The 9,217-nt window shown below is 42.4% G+C and overlaps 1 long non-coding RNA gene across 2 annotated transcripts; it reads right to left on the bottom strand.

Moving 5' to 3' along the window:
• Positions 1-203: 203 nt before the first annotated feature.
• LOC134457565 (uncharacterized) lies at positions 204-2,328 on the bottom strand. Of its 2 annotated transcripts, XR_010036448.1 has the most exons (5): positions 2,240-2,328; positions 1,328-1,368; positions 1,129-1,199; positions 413-478; positions 204-272 (listed from the first exon to the last, which is right to left on the bottom strand). It is a non-coding gene; the product is annotated as an uncharacterized LOC134457565 (long non-coding RNA). The 2 variants fall into 2 exon arrangements; XR_010036447.1 differs by having other exon boundaries at positions 215-478.
• Between the last annotated feature and the right edge of the window lie 6,889 nt (positions 2,329-9,217).

Genomic DNA, 9,217 nt, shown 5'->3' with positions numbered 1-9,217 from the left:
CAGATAACTCCAATTCTAGTACTAAGCAATAATCTAATATTCACTGGTCAGAGTACGACAAAATTTAATATAAAAATTTGAGAAGCAGCTCCTTATACCACTGGAATATTTAGTCACCACCATTCAGATAACAGCTAATTTAAAGCAGGAGTCAAGTTGTTAAGGAGCACTGGGTAGGGGTGTGGCCAAAGTAAATGCTTTACCTTGAGGACTTGGAACAGTGCAGGCCATTGCAGTGGGACTGTGGTGATTCTTTTCAATTCAGCACTGATCTGAAAAGACATAAAGAGCCCAAAGGATTTAACAATCAAATCATTAACATTAGGAGAAAGCCACACACACATTCAAGAAAGGAGATAAAACGCTGTAATTCACAAAAAACATTAAAGACAATCCGAATTGAATGTCTTACCTTGCGAACTTTAAACAGTGCAGGCCACTGTGCCAGAAGTCCTCAGAAATGGTGCATCTTGTACAACTTAATGAAATGAAGAAAGAAAGAAAGAATAAAAAAGAACATTTGTAACCTGTGCAGCATGAGTTCTGGAAATAAACTACTTAAAAAATCACTCTGCACCTTTAAAATCACAGACTGTATCATGATCTGCTTCAATTGTCATGGTACATGTTGGTGAAATTCAGATTTCCAATATTGACGCCATGCATCCAGCCTAAAACCATGTCTGTCTCACTACCACTACTTGACCATGAGCATGGGACAGTTTACTTTGTACTACTCACTTGGTTAAGATCACACATGCTTGACACCATCCGAAAAAATGTGTCTGTTTGTCTCTGATGAAACCATGATGAACACATTTGCTTTAGATTGTTTCAAGCATGTGTGATAGTAGCCAAGGGAGAAGTATAAAGAAAATAGTCCCATGTTTACGGTCAAAAATGGTGGTGGGACTGATTTGTTTTGAGATTCTATGAATGGCATCAACATTGGGAAGCTGACTGCCACCAAAAGAAACATGGCATATGAATGTACTGGTACCATGACTACTAAGGCAGATCATGATCCTCTCTATGGGGTTTTAACATGCAGGGGTGTAACTTAATAGTAAAAAAAGGCTTTCTGCTCAGGAACCATCAAGTAGACAGGCAAAAAATACAGAAACTTACATCAGCCAATTCAGCAACAGTTGCTTGGATTGCAGGGGAACTGTGGTGATTCTTTTGAATTCAGCACTGATCTGAAAAGACATAAAGAGCCCAAAGGATTGACAAATCATAAACATTAGGGAAAAGCCACACACACACACACACACACACATAAAAACAATATAAAAACTTTAAAGACAATCAGCATTGAATGTCTTACCTTACAGACTTCGAACAGTGCAGGCCGCTGTGCCAGAAGTCCTTAAAGAAAGAAAGAAAGAAAGAAAGAAAGAAAGAAAGAAAGAAAGAAAGAAAGAAAGAAAGAAAGAAGGAATTGGTGAGGTTAAGCATGATTCGTGAACGAGGAGCATGCATTCTGTAAACTAGGCTACTTGTAAACAATGCTCCTCTTAAAAGAGGAAGATAAAGGCTAAGTAAAACGAGATAACAAGGCAGTGCATGCTTTGCATTGCACCATAAGTGCAAGTAAAAAAAAAAAAGTGATATGCACTTCAATAAATAGGATACTATTCCCACATGTTTCATCCAATTCCCTGTGCAAAGTTTAAATTCAGGTTATATGCACTCTATCTAGGTCGGTTGTTCTTTGACTTCGTGTGCAGGAAAGCTTACATTTGATTAACCTTCGGTTAAGACCACAAGTGCATGTGTGCATTAAACACCTGGTTTGGGTCAAAAAAGAAAACTTTAAAAATAGAATACTTGGCTTAAAATGAACACACCGAAACGACGCCAGCCCTCTGTTCTCGTGAGCATGCAACGTGTTCGATCAAGTTCTAGTTCGCTGTGCATAACCCCCACCACCCCTCCCCCATTAACGGATCAGACCCTCCCGCGCAAATATAGCTATTAACTGAAGATGACCAGCTAGATTGTTGTACAGTAGCAGTTTTTACTACATCCTTTGAATATCCTAAATGTACATATCTTCCATTCTTTTCGAAAATGACATGATGCATAGCCAACTGCATGTGTTTGCAGTGCACCTGTTACTAAGCAAAGAGCACTGCGCGGGTAAATGTAGTAGAGTCTAAGCTCAGCTTCCACACACAAAAGACACAAGAGCAGTACTACATCGCCCACCATAAATGAAAGTACTTCAGTTACTTACTCAATTTCGTGTATATCTTCACACATGACAACACTATTCCAGCGAGATGAGACTGAAGAGTAGGACCGAGCTGACTGAGGCGAACGGCTCTCTGGCTTTGAAACTTTCCGGCTTCTTCTTGTCTTAGAAAGTGGTGCACTAGCGCCACCTCAGGACTGGAGGCCACCCCAGACACAACTTACAGTTTTTCTCGATTGCCTCCACACAAGTTCTGGTACTTCACACACAATTCTCGGAACATCTCACCCATTTCCCAACTCCCCTAACCAATGTCACTGAACACTAAACACAATTCCTACTTAACACTCAAATTCCAGTTTTAAAACACACTCTTTTCACACCATTACACACAATTCTCTGGATTACACTCAATTTTCATAAAGAAAAACACTGGGTTTCTCATGGAACACACTGTCATTCACAACACTACAATCAACTGCAACTATGTTCACTTCCTCATCACATGGGCAAACTCTCTTCATACCGGTTTACAATCTGAAATCATCACCCCATAAGGACACACATTGCATGTCATATTGATGAAAAATGAGTGGATGCAAGGAGAAAACCCATTTGTTTAGTTTTTGAACTCAAAACTATGTAATACAAGACATAACTTGCATGTAGTTACCCAATATTTTACAATACATTAGTGCAATTTTTAAATATTTTTAAAAATATGTAAAATATATACACGTCTGTGTACTCCGAGTCTAAAAACAATATTTCAGTATTTTACTACTGAAAAATACCCTCTTTAGTAAGTAGAACACTGAAGAAAATAAGTTTCTACTGTGTTTCAAGTTGAGTATAGAGTTTTTTTCATAGCAATAGGCTATACAGTAATGTAATGGTTTTTTTGTACTGCCAAATAGGCAGTGGGGTTTATCTTTGTGTTGTTTTTGTGAAAAAACATAAAAATCTTTCTGTTTCTGTTTGTGTGTTGGGCGAATGAAGTTTTTCCAACTTATGTCACAATATCCATGCAATCCAGAACAAAAAAAGCCCAAGTTACTGGGAGAAATTAGTTTTACCCTGTGCCCAACAGTGTTTTAATGGGTCTGCAAATGTGTATTGTAGTGACTGTCTGTGTGTGTCATTTGACGACAAAATGAGGTTTTTAGAAGAGAGTACATTGTTTTGAGACAAGACGTGCATTTTTCAGAGGTAGTGAAGAGTTTGGCCCGTTGTGTGTGAGGTTTGGAGATTTGTGTGTAGAGTTTTGAGAATTCGAAGACCGATTCCGAAAATTGTGTGTAGGCAATCGAGAAAAACTGTAATCATGTTCATTCAAAGCATTAGAAACATGCCAATTCTGCATTCTCCAAGAATATGTTATCCTTATTTGATGAAATGATGTTTACTCAAGAAATGTTAATGAATTGTTTTGCATCTATTTACTTTATGTAGGTTAATTCAAAGACCCGTCATTCCCCATTTTTTCAGTGCACAAACACACACACACACTGAGGGACAAGTCCACATCCTCACAGCTGCGACAACACACACACCCACACACATACACACACACACACACATACACACACACACTCACACACACACACACACTGAGGGACAAGTCCACATTTGCACAACCTCACACACCTGCAGACCCGTTTACTCGCCTTCTCTTCTTCTCTCCAGGCCGGGTGCTGACTCTGTGTGTGTGTGTGTGTGTGTTTGTGTGTGTGTGTGTTGTGTGTGTGTGTCTGTGTGTCTGTGTGTCTGTGTGTCTGTGTGTGTGTGTCTGTGTGTGTGTGTGTGTGTGTGTGTGTGTGTGTGTGTGTGTGTGTGTGTGTGTGTGTGTGTGTGTGTGTGTGTGTGTGTGTGTCTGTGTGTGTGTGTTGTCGCAGCTGTGAGGATGTCATGTTTTCCCTCACCCTTGGTCTTTGCTAGATAATCGTAATGAGGCTAAAAAGGACAAGGGTGTCTGCGCAAGCTATGTATGTGTGTTCGTGTGTGTGTGTGTGTGTGTGTGTGTGTGTGTGTGTGTGTGTGTGTGTGTGTGTGTGTGTGTGTGTGTGTGTGTGTGTGTGTGTGCGTGTGTAGGTGTGTGAGAGAGAGAGAGAGAGAGAGAGAGAGAGAGAGAGAGAGAGAGAGAGAGAGAGAGAGAGAGAGAGAGAGAGAGAGAGAGAGAGAGAAAGAAATGGGTAGATGGATAGGGAAGACAGTTAATAGAGAAAATGTGATAGGAAATAACATGAGGGATAAAGAAAGCCAGAACTTTTTTGCCAGAGATGCCTGTAGTTTGGTCACAGAAAGGATTGTCTTTGTACCTTTTCAAAATTCCCTGACATGCAAACAGCTTTTTTTCTTCCTGAAGTTCCTGACAACTCTGTCTATTGTTGTGAGGCCACAGCTACCGTATCTCTGGCAACCCTTTCAAAGGTGGCAGTTCTGTTCCCAGGCTATTTTAGCTCAAGGCCTTGCATAACTATATGACACCATTCTGGAACGTATTCTGGAACATATTCGGTAAGTTATTTCAAACTCTGTAAGTTATTTTAATTAATTTGTCAATGGAACCATCCATTTGTAACATCACATAATTCTAAGCAAACTTAGTGTTACATGCAGGGTTAACAAAATCACTGTGACGCATGCATGACATCAACAGATATTGTATTGATATTAATTATTATGTATTAATATTATAATATGATAATGTATTAATATTAATCACATGGTTGTGTTGCTATTAACATTATGGAGGACCATCTTAAGGCATAATCATATTCATAATCACACTTCGAAAGTCCCGTTAAGTTTTGTTTGCCTTCCCAAACAACACTCATTGATATGAACTGTCATAAGTTATCATAGTGTTTCTCAACGGGGGCGGTACACCCCCCCAGGGGGCATTGGGGAGCTCTAGGGGGCCGTTGAGAAGGATACAACTGACTAGGGGAGGGGCCTAGGTCCCATTGGTGGGCATGGGTGTATTTTATTTCTCAATACTAAGGGGGGCATTCAGAGGCTTGTGATGAGGTGAAGGGAGCATTGGGGGGCTTAGGAGGAGGTCCAGGGGGCGTTAGTTCAAAAAAGGTTGACAACCACTGCCAACCATGAGCCATGAGTCATGAGTCCATCCCCTGAGGGGTCTATCATGTGACGCCAGGCAGCCCTCGCTAGCCCCCCTCCCTGGTCGCAATGTTACATAACGGCTGGCCCTCAGCAGATTCCCATTAAGGAAGCAGTCATGGCCCATGGAATGTTTACCAACTTCCTGTTTCTGTGGGACAGTATAGCTTCTTTATGTCTACAGCTATGCCGCCGTAGCCTTATCTGTCCACAACAGTAACAGTGAGGCATGGTAGGGGAAGGGCGGAGGGATGGAGGGCACGAGGGGGCAAAATATTTGGCATGTTTAAGAGGAAGTAGCGAGAGGTTTGGAATCCACAGCACCAACCACTCCCTTTGTGAGGCCAGAGGATGTTGTGATTCGTGTTGTGATTCTTGAGCTGATTAAGTGTTTCCTCTAAAGTATATAGAATACATTTGATCATTATATCATTATTTCTCCGTTTAGATCTCTGGTGCCAGGAACTGTGCTAGCATGTGCACTAGCATACCAATTTCTGAATGAAAGATATGTACAACATGCCAGTGCCCTTGTGGCAACGCCTGTGTATTTTTTAAAAAACATTTTTTTAAGTGACAATGTTTACTGTTACATAATCATCACTGGATCTGTGTTTGTCCCTTGAGAACCACTGTGTGTGTAACGTGGCAGCGTAAATGCCTGCGGGAAATTCAGGAAGCAGGAAGAGCAGGATCTGTGGGTGACATTAACATTGGACACGCTAGCAGAACATTAGCGACGCTAATTCCACCTCTGACGCACAAGAGCCACACCTTGCTGTGAGGGAACATTGAACGACTGACTTGTTTTGACTATTTGTCATTATAGTGTACATAAAAATGATACTTACCGTATGAAGGGGAGGAGAAACAGAGTCTCTGGGTTACCAAACATGCACCTTGATGTAGACCAGTGGTTCTCAACCTTTTTTGAGCAAACCCCCCCCCCCCCTTGAACTCATCATAAGCCTCCCAACGCCCCCTTGACCTCACCACAAGCCTACCAACGTCGCCCTTAGTATTGAAAAATACAATGGTAACCAGGGCCGCTGACAGCTTTGGCAGGGCCCAGGACAAAATCATCTGAAAGGGCCCCCCACCCAATAGCCTATATTCAATGTAATGAGCACCCAATTATGCCCCACCCCCCCCCCCCATCTCCCTGGGCCCGGGACAACTGAGCCCTTTGTCCCCCCTTGTCGGCTTCTCTGATGGTAACTAAGCCCCGTCCCCAATTAGCTGTATCCTTCTAAACGCCCCCCTAGGGCCCTTGGGGGCTGTAGCGCCCCCGTTGAGAAACACTAAAGGGCTCTGCATACTTCACGTGCGCACTTTGTCGCGAGTGGCGCGAGAACCATTAATGACGTCATCACTTGCGACAGACTATTCATACTTCAAAAGCGCCTTGCTCGCATTGTCGGAAGTGCCCTCTGCTGTTCATGAGAGAAACGGCAGTATTTTTCGCAACTCGCAGCGTGAGTTCTACTGATGTATAAAATAGAAAGCTAAACACGGCTGCTGTAGGGCTACTGAACGTCTGACTTGTGACTTACCACATTGAAACATATATTTTTTGTTGTAGCCTACATTGCCAGATAATTCCAAGACCATGAGAGAGCATTGTTCTGGCGGCAGAATTTATAAATAGATCGCCGAACACAACGTGCTTCTGAACAAAGTAAACAATAATTGTTTCACTGAACAACATTTAAGAGAGAAGATAAAATAACTCTCTGACATTTTATTATCCTCAAAATGATGCAGGATCCATTCTGTAGTAGCCTGCAGTAGTTGTAGCCTCTCTTCGCAACTCCTGCTTTGTCTGCCTATCTGCGTGGTCGCTGGTGGCGCACGACAAGTTAGAAAAATCCTCGTGTGCACGACGTGGCGACACGCGCCGAATTTTGAGCTTACAACGGGGGGCGTGTCGAAATTTTAGGTCACGTGACGGCGCGCGCCATCGTCGTGAGTGAAGTATGAAGGAGACTAGCACCACTCACGACTAGTATGAATCCCCCTTAACATAGACCATTTTGCTTTGACATTTCTACATAAGGGTGTCATGTAACCATCGTAAGAATGACATGACATGTCAGAAACATGAATTACATATTAACGTAGACGCACGATCATCATAATGTGTCATTTGGTTTTAGGACACTCAAACATTGTCAACTTGACATTCTAAACACTGAATGACAGCAATTCGGTGTGGATTTTCAGGATGTCACTAGGTAGACCTGATGTCTGAGAAAGACACGAAATTGCTTCATAGCATGGTACTACCCAACCCTTTGTAAGGTGTTCAGGTCATTTTGACCCGTTTTCAGTTTTTTTGCTTGAGAAAAATAGTATCAGTTATTATTCTTTCACACTGAGATTCACTGGCTTTAGCTCATTTTCTGTGAGGAACATGAATCTGAAAAACGAATGAGTGACCTCCCCCACCCACCAATAAAAGGTTGTTACTAATGAATACTGGTCATGGTATAGACACCATTTCTCCAGAGTACATAGAACTCTGATCCAGCATCGCCTCCTAACCAGGGGTGTAGTGGGCATGGTACACAGGGGTACGCATCCATCCACCCACTTCTCCTGAGGTGAGATACATTTTTTTTCTTTTTTTAAACCCTTCTGTCTGTGTTTGAATACAAAAAGGGTAGAATGAACGCACAGCAGTAGGTGATGGACCAAAGCAGATGAAAACAGAGCAGAAACGACAGTAGGTCTGGGGGGTTGGGTGTTGTTGACATGGTAAGTTGCGTAATTAATTGATGATGTCACAAACCGCAAACCCCTACTTTAAAAATCCCCACTACACCACTGCTCCTAACCTTTCCCAGGTAGGTAGGCCTACTTTAAACGGAGCCTATGAGATGGAAAATGGTTTAATTACCTCTTAAGAAAGAACCCACTCAAGAGGGAGTAATGAGATCATGACTTTGCCAACATTCAAACTGCTCATTATGCAATTATGACATGGGCACAACAAATAATGAGAGATTAAATGGCTGCTGGTTCCCAGGTGAAAAGAAAATGTTTGGCTTAATTGAATTTATTTTCTCTTTCATCTTGTCCCAACCACAGTCTAGTGCCGTCTGTGGTTCCTTTGCTCCCGATGGTCAGTGGATAATCATGGCTAGCTGGTCTAATATCTCAGATACCCGCCAGAGAGGGTAATAATAAGTGTGTGCTGTCACATGAGAAAGATGTAAAGAAAGTAATTCATAGTCAGGCCTTGAGTGCTTGGTGTACAGTGAAGCACATTTGGCATATTAGCTGGCCTCATCCCCTCGATGCTTTAAGCAGAGATTCTTTAATAGAGATATTCCAGCATAATAGGTTTCTATGGGCACCTAACATGACCAGGTTCCGGTCTGCCTAAAGGGGCGTGTCATAATGCTCCTACAATGAATAGAACAGTCCTTAGGTCTGCCTAGGTCTGCCTAAGGGGGGCCATAATAGAACCAGGAAACAATGGGCCAATGGAACCTCTCTCTATCTACTCTCTCTGCTTTAAGCGGCGTTCACATGGGAGGAGACCTGCTCGCACCCCAGCTGGATAGTAAGATAGTAGCTGGCGGCTTTAATGAAATGGAGGAGTAGGGGCAAGTGGTGGGAGTCGGGACAATTCCAGAAGCCTTTGTGCATAAGTGAAGGCGAGAGCAGGTAAGAGAGCAGTCAATCACTCCACAGACTTCCTTCTGAACTATGTTTAAAAAACAACATTTAAGGAGCCAAACAAGGATTCGGTCAGCAATAGGTACAGTATGGACCCATCTCCGCCTCTCTCTCTCTCTCTCTCTCTCTCTCTCTCTCTCTCTCTCTCTCTCTCTCTTGCTCAGGTATAATGCATTCACATTCTATTAGTGAGACATGATTTTGAATACAAAA

Source organism: Engraulis encrasicolus, chromosome 10 (assembly GCF_034702125.1).
Source record: "Engraulis encrasicolus isolate BLACKSEA-1 chromosome 10, IST_EnEncr_1.0, whole genome shotgun sequence".
Taxonomy (NCBI): domain Eukaryota; kingdom Metazoa; phylum Chordata; class Actinopteri; order Clupeiformes; family Engraulidae; genus Engraulis; species Engraulis encrasicolus.
The sequence above is the reverse complement of the archived record's forward strand: the minus strand, read 5'-3'. Positions and strand labels throughout refer to the sequence as shown.